Source organism: Hydra vulgaris, chromosome 14 (assembly GCF_038396675.1).
Source record: "Hydra vulgaris chromosome 14, alternate assembly HydraT2T_AEP".
NCBI lineage: Eukaryota > Metazoa > Cnidaria > Hydrozoa > Anthoathecata > Hydridae > Hydra > Hydra vulgaris.
The window spans coordinates 8,288,456-8,305,000 of NC_088933.1; positions in this window are offsets into that span (position 1 = coordinate 8,288,456).

A 16,545-nucleotide genomic window follows, 5' to 3' on the forward strand; every position below is an offset into this window, starting at 1 on the left:
GCTCAAAGAAGCTAATAGCTCTAGCTCCAGCAACCAAAACTCATTCTCACCCGACTCGTCACTAAGTAAAGTCACAAGTTTTTACTGTATCTGTCACTGCATGATCTAAAAACTTTTATTTGTCTAGTTTTTTGTCCCTTAAATTCAATTTTTTGGAACGTTCTCCCATTTTTATGTTTTTCTGACTCTTAACCATAACTCTTAAAGACATAGAATCTACAACCTTTTAAGTCTTCATTCAGCCGCTTCCTTGCTCTATAACTCTATTCTTTGTTTTTAAGTAACCCCCACATAATAGTGGTTTCTTGCAGCCTAGTTAGAGATAAACTTGATTAAAAAAGAAGAAAAAAAAATTCATAAAAAATAAATATTTGTATATGAATATATAAAATTGTTTATTTCCTTTATACATTTTGTAATTGGTTGATATATCCCTAAATTGACTGTTATCAATATTATTTACAACAGTTGATTTAGGGATGTATCAACCATATCACAAAATGTATAAAGAAACACACTAACTACAACTATCTTTACAAAGTACAATATAAACAGGCAGACGAATTTGTAACAGTTTATATGTTGCATCAAAACAAAGGAACTCTGGATACGAATTGTACGCACTCTGCATAATAAAGTTGTCAGAATCCAATAAAACTTCAACATTAGCATCTGAAAATAAAAAAAAGTGATTGGTTTAAAAATAACAAAAAATAATAATTTATGTAAATAAATAAAGTTTAGAAATATTTTCTGAATGGCTGAATAAAAACATTACTATAACGAAGTTGTGTTAGCAAATTTTGCTAATACTTACCATTTTTTACTAATAACTTTTATTTAACTTTATATTACGAAAGTTTTATTTGATTTTTGGCAATAAGTTTCAGAGTAAAGCAAATGTAAAGCTTCAGGTTGAAGTTAAAGCTTAATCAGCCTAAATTATTTTCTGATTCTAACATCTTTATCTATGTTAATTAATTCAAACAAAGTCAAAAAATATATAAATATTTGTTGTCTTTTAATTGGTAATAAAAGCTAAAACAATAGATATCTATGTAGATACTGTAGAGTAATAGCTAAACATCTGTTAAATTTTATCATAGAAAATAAAAAATCAAGCAGGCTTTTTTAGCTGGCATCCCAAGACATTCAAAATTAAATTTTTCATTTCATTACTGATCAATCATGATGGTAAACCAGTGGTACTTGGTATAAATATATACATTTCTGTTTATTTGGATTTAAAATTGCAATATTCATCTTGAAGTTTTCTGTTGTTCTTTTGTATCCATGGCAAAGTTTAATGTAGTAGGTTAACTTCTAAGACACAGATCCTCCACACCAATTAAATTTTGCATTCTCAAATCTAATGGTAACAGCATCTTATACAGTATGGCTAATGCTAACACTTTCAACAACTACTATGAAACAATACAATGCCCACCTAAAAGTAAAATGATTTCTTCTAATAGTATCTTCTCTGACTAAAAAATTACTAATAAAATTGTGATTATTTTCATTACTATATCTAATAGTATTATATTATATATAAGCTATTATTATAATTTTCCTCCTTAAATTTACTTTTATATTATGGTATGATTTCTATTATTATTTAATTGGTATTTACCTTGGACAAGTAATCACGCTATTAGTAAATAACCATGAAACGAAAAAATTTTAATTTCAGAATAAATATTGTTACTGTTATATATATATATATATATATATATATATATATATATATATATATATATATATATATATATATATATATATATATATATATATATATATATATATATATATATATATATATATATATATATAATATATATATACATACATACATATACATACATATACTTATATGTGCATTTGTATATGTATGTGTGTAGTATATGTGTATGTGTTTGTGTGTAACTTATATTAAAAACTAATAAGAAACTATTTAAATACAAAACAAAAATTTTTTACTTCAGATACTTCATGATTATGTGTATTATTCATTCCATGTAACACTTTCTTTAAAAGCTTTGAAATTCAGGTAGAATGGACAGTCTTTTTTAAAAGTTCTTTAACTATTAGCACAATCAAAATGCAACATAAGGCTTTTTTAATCGGTTAGTTATTGGATTATAAATTTTAATCCAATAACAATTATAATATAATATAAATCAAGGTAAATATCTATACTTTGCTAAACAATAAACACAATAACTTAAGAAGTTTTACGTTTTCCTTTGCCACAATATTTAAATTTTTGACCACCATGAATGCAACAATACTTTATATAATAATATTTAATATCAGCTGCCATAAAAGCAGCTTTTTTAGGAATGGATTTCCTAAAAAAGCCTCAATAGTTCTGGCATCTCTTACCCACAACTTTATAAAAGAAGTATGTTCGTACTTCCTAATAGTTTCTTTTAAAACTGCAAATACTTCGAAAAACGTGGTAAAAAGAGATAAAAAATATAAACAAGATTAAATTTTTGACATGTGACATTCTTAGCCAATAAAACGGACTTTCGGTAGGCAAATTTTTAGCAACCGACTCACAGTGACTCAAAGTGAAGAAAAAACGACAAAAATTATATAACCATCGCATTTTAATATGTATTAAATGAATAATTATTTTTTTTTGTCTAAAAATCAATTATGTGATTTTCAGTTATTTTTACGCGCAACAACCAGCAAAACGTGCGCGTATCTAAAAAAACACGCGCGCATGAAATTTTACACGCGCAAGCAGATTTTTTTTTTAAATTTTACTTCTTGAATCAAGTAATAGTTTGCATAATACATAGTTTACTTTTAAATCTCTTTTTAACTCACTCCAACTTGTAATCAGGCGTGATCACACAGTACACTATCATCCAAATTTAGGTCATAATTATTACCGGGCCCCTCCCCTTTAAAAACAACAATTGAAAAAATTTTCGAAAAAAAAAATAATATTAATAATTTAGTCATCAACAAAGAGTATATAATAGAATGCTCTGAGCATTACTATTATAACTATTGTAAATTTTAATTCATAGAAAAATTTAATTTAAAAAAAAATTTAACTATAAATAAAAATTTTTACAAAAGAATCACGACTGTTTAAGAAGAGAAAGAACTTCTACTGGAAGCAATTTCCCATTTTCACATCTATGGTTAGTGAATTGGATGCTCAATATAACTGGATTACTCCTTATCATAAGATAAAATTTATCCTTGAAATTTTGCATGAATGGTTTTACCTTGCATTTCTAATCTCTTTGTTAAGAGCCTCTAGTAATTCTTCTGAATAAACTCCAATGGGAAGTTCTAATGCATCGATAATCTGTAAACCATGTTCTAAAAGTTTGTAAACGCTTGGAGGAATAACATACCAATTATATTCAGGAAGAATTTTATCTGTTGTATCATTATAATAATTTTGAAAAGAGCTTGGATCTAAATCATATCCTGAACAAACTGCTTTTAAAACTGTTTTAAGTCTAGAAATGATGTCAACATCTACACCAGTTATCTCAGAGAAAGTATTCGATTCCTCAAAGGCTCTTCAGGCAGTATTACCATCATTAGTGTTTCTAAAACCTTGTTTTGGCATGTCAACAATAAGACTTAGTTCTTCTCTAAACTTCTTTTGGATAAATGCTTTTCTTTCTTTAACCGATTCTTTCTGCTCAGAGGTTTTAGCATAAAATGACCTAATTTTCAATTTATATCTAAGAAGAAGAATGTACTCAAAGCATCTTATCGAAAGGTGAAGAGGTGAAAGGCCAAAAGATAAAGCATCTTTATTGACAGGTTTAGAACTAATCAATTTAATGTCATTCATCTCTGTTGGCTTTGCTGAACATACATTACAGCTTTGAGAAGAGGTAGTACTTGTCAGTGCATTAACAACTTTTCCATCAAGCATAGTCAAATCCAAATTATACTTTATAATTGCTGTCATCATAGATGAATCAGCCGGTTCTGACTTTAAACTAACTACAAATGGTTCAAGTTTCTGAATCTCAATTCGTAATCGTTCCTTTTCTTTAATTAGCATATCTGTTTCCTTTTTGTACTGCAAACATACTGGTCTGCAGAAATGTGTACTAGATGGTTTTTTGTTGTACCATATCACTGTATCATTAATAGTCAGTTTAAGAGGCACAATAGATGTTTGGAAAATACTCTCTTCATTTTTAATAACTTCATCTAGAGTTTTATCTAAATATTTTTGTTTATACAGACTCTGGCTAGACGCTCCATCAAAACCGCCTTTGAAATGCATCATTCCATGTTGATCGATATCTTTAACCGATAATTCAGAAAATACTTTGTTGCAACTATTTAGACTCAAGATTCTACACAGTGTGTGATTAAAAAGAGATTGAAGGAAGTAAACTGCAGATGTTTCTGAAAAAGCCATATTATCAGGATAGCATTTCTTTTTTTCAATTAAAATTTTATGAAGAGACGGATAGATGTTTGCATTTTGTAATAAGAAGCTACTTCTGATTATCTGGTATTGTTCATCGGACAGATCACATTGAACTTTTTGGCTGAGAGCATCTTCAACTTTCATTTTAACAGGTTTATGCATAGACATGTTTTTCCTAATTTCATTTGCTTAATCTAGGTCCAAAGCCTTCTTTACTATAAAGATACAATTATTTTTATCAGTGTTGGATTCAGTTGCTGCACTTTTTAAAGACGCTAAGGCCAGTGCTTCGTGATTGTTTTTAGCTAAATGGGCAATTTTAGCTCTTTTGCTTCTTTCACCAAGATTTTCCCAAACTTTATTTTTTCTACCGCGACTTTCTTTAAATCTAATTCTTTTGACAAGATCAGGGAAAAACTCCTCCTGTAAATAGAAACTTAATTAAATAGACACTTAAATTCTACACTGTGTAGAATCTTGAGTCTAAATAGTTGCAACAAAGTATTTTCTGAATTATCGGTTAAAGATATCGATCAACATGGAATGATGCATTTCAAAGGCGGTTTTGATGGAGCGTCTAGCCAGAGTCTGTATAAACAAAAATATTTAGATAAAACTTAATTAAATATTGCATATTATGCAATCATTCTATTTAATTAAGTTTTATTTTAAATTAATAATTATAATGAACTGATAGCTTTTGCCGCGTTGCATGTTGCGGCGACCCCAACAATAAAATTAATAAAGACGCTCCTAAATTACTGCGTTTTTGCAGCCAACTATTGTGTTTTTTAACTTCTAAATAACTGTTTTTATTTATGTTTTATATTTTATAGACACCATACTTTTTTGTTACAAATTTGTATTAATTGATTTATAATAGTTTGTCAATAGTTATATGTTTTGGGATATGTGCAAAGGAATAAAATGTTTAGATTGTGACATTTATAAGACCCTAACTTTGAAGTTTCAAATTGTGTAATTCCTAATGTATAATGTAGCTTGCACAATGCTCACTTAAATTAATGTGAACTTTGCAATATTTTAGGAGTTCATTGTGCGATGTACATTATACAATTAGGAGTCACACACAATCGAAAGAGTTACACAATTGAATTTAAAGCTTCGATTACACAATCGAAGCTCTAAGCTTTAAAGTTGAGGCTTTAGTTTAATAACAAGCCTGAAAAGCCTGTTTGACAAAGATATGTTTTTGGAAATAAAAGAAGCAGGGGCAAAATGATCTGAATTCTTGCAAGTGCAAATGATGTGTTTGGTAAACTTGAAAAATATCTTGAAATTTCTTCTTCGAGAATATTAAAGTATTCTTTTGCAGAAAGTATTGATCTCTTCATTCTTTCATGTTTAAAATCATTTTCCTTAAAGAAAGTAAATAAGTTTGACAGCATGTAAAATTTATTATAAAACGTTTCTAATTTATTACAAAGATTAAAAACTTTTTTTAATACAGACGGCTATTACAAAAGCACTACCTTTTACAAAATTAACTGCACTTACAACATTTTAAAGTATTTCTTGAAATTTGTACAGGGTGAGGCAAAATTAACTCCCCTATTTGAAAGAGCTGTTATTTTTTATTTTGATATTAACTGTCAATATTTTTTTTTACAGTTGTAAAGTATAATTGCACAAAATTAATTATGAATTGATTCAATCCACAACAACGTGCAGAAATTGTAACTATTTTTATTCAAAAAAGTAATGCTTTATCAAATTGATTTGAATAGTATGGAACAACTTTAGACTCTCACCATTCAGGAAGACCAAGAACCGCCCGCTCTGAAGAAAATATCACTCGTGTTCGTGAAGGTGTTGCAGAGTCACCAAAAACATCAACAAGAAGACGTGCTCAACAATTAAAAATTTCTCAGCGCTCTCTTCGACGAATTTTGAAAAAAGATTTACACCTTTTCCCTTACAAAATCCAGTTAGTGCAAAAGCTATCGCCCAGAGACCATAATCAGCGTTTGAAGTACACTAATATCATTTTGAATCTTGCGAGAGAAATTGATAATTTTAGTGAAAAAATGATAATGAGTGACGAAGCACATTTTCATCTCAGTGGCCATGTCAATAAACAAAATTCTCAATTTTGGGGAAGTGAAAGCCCACAAATCATTCATGAAACATCGTTGCATTCACAAAAAATAACAGTTTGGTGCGCTATTCATGCCAAAAATGTCATTGGACCTTATTTTTTTGAAGACGAAAATGGACAAACATCAACTGTTACTGCTGATAATTATCGATAAATGATCCGAGACTTTTTAATGCCACAAATGGAAGAACAATATGTTGTTTCAACAGGACGGTGCCACACCACATACAGGCAAAGAAACAACACGGATTTTGAAAGACCTTTTTCCATGTCGATTAATTTCTCGTTTTGATGATTTGCATTAGTCTGCAAGATTTAACAGCTCCAGACTTCTTTTTATGGGGTTATTTGAAAGAAAAGGTGTACGTGAATAAACCACAAAATCTTGATCAACAAAAAAGTAATGAAAAATTCAATAAAAAGACCTGATTTGTGTAGAACCGCTAAAGGCGGTTTACATTTAGTTGATATCATTTTTGAAAATTGACAAACAAAAAATTTAAATGCTAAATAAACATATTATTTGAAAAAAAACAAAAATCTTTCATTTATTTCAAAATTGTAAGCAAACCAAATGGGGGAGTTAATTTTGCCTCACCCTGTATGACAAAGTCTTCGTTGCAACACTTGTCGATGAATCATGCTGTAAGTTCCGGTTACATTTGTTTATGCATTTATTACCAAACTTTAAAACCTAGACCTAAACCTTAGCATTGTCAGGGATTGAAATAAAGAAGGATTAGAAAATTTCTGAGATTTTTTACTGAATCATGTATAATGGTGTTGTTTGAAGATATACAAGATGGATATGAGATATTATTCAAATTTTTCCATTGGTAATACATTTATTTGTATTACCAATCCAAACGTTGATTACTTTATCCCAATTGATTTCAAGTAATCATTCCTAAATTCTTCACTGTTTAGTTTTTTGAAGTTTCGAAGAAAAATATTACTTTTAAGAGAATAAATATTTTTTTTAATAGATGAATAAATTAGAAACTGTGGCAAATGACCCAATACTCTAATAGTTAGATTGCCGGAAAAAACACCTTTAGAAGATGAAAAAACATGTTTAAAAGTTGAATTTGGAAATATATAAATTAAAGTACTTAGGTGATCGGTAATTCTTCGGTAAAAGTTCGGAAATTCTTGTCGGTAAAATAAAAAAGGAAGAAAGTTGTTTGAAGCCATGGTGGTTAAATATTCGGAGATTAAATGATATGAGTTTGCTTTTATAAGATCTATATTAAAATTACCCATTATACAGATGGTTTCATCTTTTAACAGCAAATTTTTCAAATAGAATAGCTAGGTATGAAACACTAAATTCAGTAATATCCATGTTAGAATGGCGACAAAAGCAGCCTACTTTTTAGGGAAAAAGATTTTAACAAACACAGACTCAGTGAATTGGGGTTTATACATAAGTAAATTATTTCTAAATTTATAAAATAAGTTTTTTAGAAATATAAAGTAGAGCACCTCCAAATGAAGTTTTTAGTGGAGTATGTTCATAAACATACTTACTAAGATTTATTGGAGTTGTTCAGATTTCATTTACTAAGTTCATTATTTATTAGATATAAAAGTAAAGTTAATATGTCAAAATGTTTAAACGATGTTTAAATGAAATAGAGAAAAACATTTAGTACTTATATTTGAAGAGTTAAAACTTTCAGTGTATATGTATTTACAATTGATTAGGTTCTCAACTATGTTCATCATCATCGTTGTTGTTTAGCTGATAAGTAAAGCAATTACTAATTTGGTTAAAAGTATAAGATTTTCCGGTAACAAGGAAAAAGGGAAAGATCATTTGGCAGATCAATGAGATGTAATATATTGTTAATTGAATTTGAAAACGTAGTTTATTATCTGATATGGAAATAAAAGAAAAAAATACTGTTGCAGCATGTAATACAGAGTCAAATATTTATGGAAGTGTTTTTTGATAAACTAAAATCATAATTATTCAAAGAACTATATTTATTCAGGTCCGAACTTTAGCAGTGGTTGCATTGAACTCAAAGATGATTAGCACGAATTTTTTTATCACAAATTTTACATAGTTTAGACATAACAGTAGAAACTAGTTAAGAAATAAAGATGTTGATAATAATAAGCTTATTACAATAGAAACAATATAACAATAGTAGTAACTATACGATAATATATCAATGATGAAGTTTATTTTAAAAAATTTAACAATATAACAATGATAACAAATAATAATAACAAGAATAATAATAATAACAATCACAAAAATAGCAATAGTAATAACAATAGTGACAGTAATTACAAAAGTTGTAGTAGTAATGTATAAAATATATATAAATACTAAAAATAAGACTAACGCTTAATAAAAAGTATACAATAATATAGCTAATAATAATGTAATTAATAATATGATAAAATAGATATGTAAAAGAGAAAATAAAATGAGTCAAAAAAAAGGAAAGAAAAAACAGTAAAATAAAATAATAAAGTTAATACAACTTAAAATATAATCGTACATGATTAAAACTTTAAATGCTTCTTAAACCACTTTACTTATTAATCCTCTTACTTGGCTTGCTGATGAATGGTAAATAATTAAAAGTTCTTTTTCTAAATTCGAATTTTAAAAGTCATAAACTCGGACCACTTTAATAATCAATATCATCAACCACATGAACAAACATTCACACGTCATCACTCTTCGCATGAATGAACTGAGTATTGTATCAATATGGTTTGAAAGTTTTTTTTCTGGTTTTATTGCACTACGAATGGAGCAACTTTGTTAAATGTAAAGTTCACTATTTTGAATTTTTCAGAATCAAGTTTTATTTGTCGCCGTTGTTTGATTTAAGGCGTAGGTACGAAACTTCATTGAGCTGCTGTTTTTTGTTGAGCGAGTCCAAAATATCGTTGAAAATAAAAATATATATAATATAGTAAAATAGTATTTGAATTATGGGACCGTTTTATGCTTTTCATTTTACAAGAAGCTGTAAAGTTTTTCTATATTTTTTACCTTTATTTTTTAACGCTTTATCACCGCTAGTTGACGAACCTGTTTCACTCTGGCTAAATCAGCTTCCTCACCTGTCTCACAAGAATGTCCTTGCCCATTTCTAACATTTCTCTTTCTCGCTTCCAAGCAACTTTAAAAAATCTGAATTCAACAAGTAGGCATTGGTTGTCACAACATTCTTTCTAAAAATGGTATGTTTCAGTATAGTTCCAGCGCATATTTTTAAGCAAACTTACCGTCTGTTCTCTCACTTTCAAGATCAGAGTCTTTCCGTACGTCATTAGAGTCTGAATTAATGACTGGAAAGAAAAAGTTCATTTCTCTTAATTGTCCAATAAATGTGTCAAAAATCTCAGCCAAAATAGCAGCAAGAAGCTTTCCTCTGCCACAGTTTAATTCAGCAATGATTCTAACTTCCTTCAGTTGTGTTAATTTTTTTTTTTGAAAAATTCCCCCACACGGCTCAAGTTTGTATCATATTCATTAGTTTTCGGTTAGTCTGTTCTTCACTTGTCATTTCCAAGAAATTCCATTTTAAGAAAAATAACCATCTCGCCTACTTCGGCATACAAAGAATGAACTATTCGTTCTGTATATAAACCTCTGAATCTGCAATCTTCAATACTTTGAAGATCCATCCAGTCTTTTTACTCTTTTGGCAAGAGTAACTTGGTATGGCGTTTTATCCAAGAGTGTGCATTAAAGCTGATGGAGACGTGAATTCTTTCCGTCCTACTGAAATGTTTAGATATTTCTGAACTCCAATTATTTGCTCGGTGTCGTGAAACTTTATCGATAGCATGATCGATGCTCAGCATTAAATGCGCGCAACATTTAAAAATATTTTCGTCCTCAACATCTAGTTTTTTAACAATATTCTACAACTTACAAAACAATGAGAAATCCAAAAATCTAAAAGACCTTTTACTTTATCCACCGTAGAGTCCGCCAACACCGTAAGACACTTTAGCTTGAATTCTTAGGCTACCGCACCCTCAGATCCTGAATGAAAAATATTCTTAATATAACCACCGGTCAATGTTCTCCGCTCTCTGTCTAAACCAAAGGTGTGGTAAACCTTGATATTGTACAACTTGTGCCCACAATGCGGGCCACCTTAATGTTATACAACTTGTGGCCGGCAGCTTTTGTTGTATCGTCTAAGCCAATGTTAACAATATCACTAGCGTCTTTATTGAGAAAATAACTTGCTGCTATATGACAATTTAGGTAAGATGTGTCTTCCAAATATCTATCTATCAATAGTGCTCGCTGAGGGTAAAACGTTGGTAAGATCTCTAATAGAATAACGTCTTTTCATGCTTTCTGTATTCATTGGCTTGTTTTCTTGTTATTTGAATTTTTATGTTGTTTAACCAAAGTCATGAAAGTTTGGAATTCTTCTCTTATCTTTTTGGCTATGTTTTGTTGACACTGCGGATAAAAATTCTTCGATATTCAGTTGTCGAATAGTTCCATTATTTTGCTTGCATCATTCATTAAGAAAATTTTAGAACCAGGTCTCACTGAACACAGGTGTATCATCCATTCAACTAAATGTACCCTTTTTGCAACTTAGATTTACCAATAAAAATCAGTTCTTCTCGATAAAAATACTGCAATTTCGCAAGTTACATTATCGCTTCTAGTTTTAATTGAACTATCCGTTTTTTTTGGCATAGTGGATTGGTCTACGTCAAGACCTCGAATGAAAAATCATTTGCTAAAACAATGGGTTTTTATATCAAAATAAACGTGCTGCTGGTCACATAAGCATTTTATTCGGTCACCTAGTTAGTTTTATTGTACCAGAATGAAAGTGCTGCTGGTCACATAGGCACCTTAGTGATCAAGTACGTGCACATAAAGGTCCACATTTACCGCAATTACTTATACTATGTTTTAAACATTTTAATTTTATTTATTGCGGCGATACTTTTGGACAGGAAACACGTTTATTGACCTAAAATGCTATTTAACACACAAATTCCTGTAATATTTGGAACCATTACCCAAGAAAACATATATAATGATATATTCCACGTATATATTTATGGAAAAAATATTTTTTCACTAATTTATGGAAGCCATTTTTAAAAAATAGCAATCTTCGAACCGAAATCGCTGTTGCATGCCAAAAGTTCTTCCAGTTTTGAATTCAGCGTTATATTTTGCCTTAGAAATAGCCCGATATAGAAAAACTCTCAGTTTTGCCCGACCTACTATTGCACTGTTGCAGAAAAAGGTGTCTGTGTTTAAAAAGAACGGTGCTAGCATGTAAAGGTGTTGATAATATGAACATGAACTCCTATATAGGCGTTTATGCTCTTATAATAGGTGTTAAAAACAAAAAAAGTTCAACTGTTTAAGAAGAAAATGTTACCGTTGAAAAGAAAAGTTGTCGGGTTAAAAAGGTGTCAATGTAAATAGGGGTGGGTAAAAACCGGATATCCGGTCCGTTTGTTAAAATTGGATTCGGAATTTAACAAACTGGACCGGATAACCGGTTTTAGGTTAGAACTTTCAACTTTGGGTGAGCAAAAAAATTACTCATAGTTGAAACTATAGTTACCCACCATTGTCACCCATAATAAGCAAAATCATAGTCACCCATAGTTAGCGAAACCGGACCGGATATCCTATTCGGGTTTTGCTAAAATCAGAATCCGAATTTATCAAGATATCCGGTTTTGCTCACACCTAAATGTAACAAGATGCTAAATGCGTATGAATTATTAAGAATAAAATTTTTTTTTCTTTTTTTTATTTCTAATTTCATTCTTAACAATTATTTATAATGAAAAATATTTACAATGGCCTTTTCTTGTGGGAAGGTCATTTGTATGCAAATTCGTCGGCAGTTTTCCATCAATTTACAAGAAGAATTTTCAAATAAGATGTATATTTTTTTTTTGGAGTTAAAATTACAGCATTCTTTGTTTTTAAACTAGGTGGTTAAGGTTATCCATATTATTAATAGTTTAAAATCTTTTGGGGAAACATAGACCAAGTAAATAATAGTATTATTTATACTAATTTTTTTTTGTTCTTTTTTTTGTTCTTTCTATTATATTTTAAATAAGCATTTAATTACAATATTTAAAATACAAATATATAATATTTTAAAATAAATATATGCATAATGATCGTTATTAAAGAATAAAAGAACTCGTAGAAGACCATAGTTTTTGTCGACGAGTACCGTTATGAAATGAACGTGTTAAAATTTAAAAGATATTTACAAGATAAAAAAAAGTAACGAAGTAATAAACTTAAAATAATCCGTTATAAATATAAAATGCATTATATCTATTATATAATATATAATGTATATATATAAAGTATTATGTAGATTACAGTTGTTACTGATGCATATATAATTTTTATAAATTCATGTTTAAATAGAGGGTAAAAAGGAAGATCACGAAAAAATATCAAAAATATTGTTAAATCTTAAATTGTAAAAATGAGTTCTTTAAGCTTTCGTTTAAAAGAAAAGTAACTACTTTGACGAATAAAATCCTCAGTAAAATTTTTTAAAACTATTTAATTCCATAAGAATGGTCTGCGATAATCAATACAAAGTTTAAAAAGATTTGTTTGAAAAATGGGCTGCTAAATAAAATTATCATTGCGTAAAATGTATTTATTTTTATCTTTTGATGAATACAAATTATGGAAAGAAATAGGTGATGACATTGTTTTACATTTAAACATAAAACAAAGGAAGTTAAAAATATTAAGGTCACATATATTAAAAGCTTTTATTTCAAATAGTAGAGGGTTGGTATGAGTATAACGGTCTTTAAAATATATAAGACGTGCTACATGCTTCTGCTGACAAAAATGAGGTTCTAGTTTATTTTTATTTGTACTACCCCAAGAAATGTTTGCATAGTTTATGTGTCAATGAATAAATGAGTGATATAATTGTATTAAACTATGCTTATTTAAAACATTTCTTGCTTTCTATAATATTCCTATACTTTTTGAAGTTTTACTTGATATGCAGAGGGAATGAAAATTGGACGATAGAAGTTTTTAATGTGATTTTTCCATGTAAGATTTCCATCAATACAAACATCTAGAAAGTTAGTTACTGCTACTTTTTTAACTTGTATATTGTCAATAACAAGTTGAGGTATGTAAATTGGCAGTTTATGTTTTTGACAAGAGGATGGAAAAGAATCCATTTAGTTTTATCAATGTTAAGAGATAATTTTTTAGTCTTAAACCAGCCAGATATTTTGATTACCTCGATGTTCACGTTATGAAATAGAGTAGGAATGCTTTTGTGTGATAAATTAGTGTCATCAACAAACATAATTGTTATTAAATCCGAGGCTTTGTATAGATCATTAATATAAATAAGGAAAAGAAGAGGTCCTAATATGGATAATTAAGGAACTCCCCGTGTAATATTTAACAAATCTGATGAAAATGTTTCATCGGCGTAAACAAATTGTTTACATTTAGTTAAATAACTTTTCAACTATTTTAAAACATTGCCTGCTATACCATAATATTTTAATTTTTTAGCAAGAATTTTATGATCAATGGTATGAAACGCTTTCGCTAAATCAATAATTATTCCTAATGGGAATTTAGAATTGTTAATTAGTCCGATATACTTCTTGTAAGCTGAATAATAGCATGCTCTGTTGAGTAGTATTTTTAAATCCATATTGCATATTATATAATAATTTGTTTGATAAAAGGTGATTGTAAATTCTGTTGTACAAAATTCTTTCTATAATTTTAGAAAAAGCAAAGGGAATGAAAATTGGACGATAGTCTTATTCATTTTTATTTTGTTTTTTCTCTTTCTTTAAATATAGGAATAATTTTTGCTATTTTGAATTCATTAGAAAAAACTCCCTGATTAATATAGAGCATTTAAAAATTTGGAGAAGTATGTCCTTTAAAACGTCAAAACAGCTTATAGCAACATTGTCATTGACATCATCTGCACCAACTGCTTTATTTGACTTTAATAATTTAAAAGCACTTTCAAACTCTCCAAAAGCTAAATCAAAAAAATTTACGAGTTTAGAGGGTCATATAATGCCTTTATTAATTTTTTAGGGTTTGGAATTTACTCATTAATAATAGTATAACTATTATTAATAAGTATAATGAGTCAATACTCATTTCAAATTGGCCTAATTATTAATTATTCTACCTAAATGGTTTTTAAAAAAAGTATTATTTCAATAACTTGTTTTATAATAATAAAGATTATTTATTTTTAGGCTGAATTGCTTTTTGTTGTTGTTATTGTTGTTTTAAAATTTATTAAACTTTATATTTTTTATGAACTCTTAAGATAATTTAATTAGTGTTCAATAATTAACTAATGTAATAGTATGTGACTGCCAACAGTAAATTATAGTTAATTGAATTTAGAAGCAAGTTAATAAACTGTACATTCATTTTCACAAGTACAAATAGCAGAGTTTGTTTGTGCTATTTATATTTACTTTTTTAATATATGAAGTAGTATCCATAATAAACTGAATTCAAAGCATAAATAGTGTATTGGTGCACATATTTTTTTTTTTTTTTTTAAAACATCTTCGCTTCCAACAAGGCTGCAAGCAGCCACTAATTAAAGTTGGAAGTTACTGAAAGAGAAAAGATGAAGATTGTAGAGCAAGATAACGATTGACGGACGACTTAAAAGATTGCAAATTATATGAATCAGGAAAGCAAGATGAAGGAAGCGAATTCCAAAGAACTGATGTTCGAGGAAAAAAACTAGACAAATAAGCGTTTTTGGAGCACTTAGGAACAGTCACAGAAAAAGGATGACACTTAATTGAATGACGAGTAACACGAGAATGAATTTTAGTAGATGGCACAAGAGACGCTAGCTCTTTAGAGCAGTGCCCATTATAGTATTTGTAGAAAAGAGAAAGAGAAGTAACATTACGACAATGTGATAATGGTTGGAGGTTGGCTGCAAGAGCAGATCCAACTATGTTTACAATACGTTTTTGCACCTTGTCTAAAAGAGAAAGGGCATCATTAGAAGATCCGCCCCAGATATGGCAACAGTATTCCATACAAGGCCGGATTTGAGATTTATAGAGATAGAGAATAGAATCCGAAGTAAGAAAGTGACGAGCTCAATAAAGACATGCAACCTTAGCAAATGCTAATTTTGCAACTGATTTGATGTATGGTTTCCAAGAAAGATTGGAAATAAGAGTTAATCCTAGAAGATGAAGAGTAGGTTACTCATCGAGTACATCACCGTTCATAAATATAGGAAGATCTAAATTATTACGATAACGATTGGCTGAAAAAAGTTGAGTTTTATCTGAATTAAAGTTCACCAGCCACATATTAAATAGTGTATTCGTGCACCAACCATATTCACTTATGATGTGGATCATTTATTTTCTACTAAAATAATGGTTATGTGTAATTGAGAATTTTCATTTGATAAACTTGATTTAAAAATGTTAGTTCCTGCTTATTCAAAATTTTAAAATCATACAGTATACAGTACAATTTTTTCAAACAATATAACTGTTGATGATTGGTTTCAAATCTTATAAAGCGTTCACAGTTAACCCATAAAATTGCATCAAACATAAAAAAAACGTGAAGTTTTTCTAACTGCAGCTATAAACATGTTTAAATAGAAGGTAAAAAGGAAGATCACTAAAAAATATCAGAAGTATATTGTTAAATCTTAAATTGTAAAAATGAGTTCTTTAAGGTTTTGTTTAAAAGAAAAGTATTTACTTTGATGAATAAAATCCTCAGTAAAATTTTTTTCTGATTTTTTAATTTTAAACATAAACTTGAAGGATTTCCTTTTTGTAACATATGAAACAATGATGAAACCAATTTCCGTGATGACCCTGGACGTAAAAAAGTTGTTATGACACGCAAAATAAAGTACCCTAAAAAAATAATTCTTCTCTGTGATTTTTTGTGGGTATGATTTAGGAGAAATTTTTCCACCAT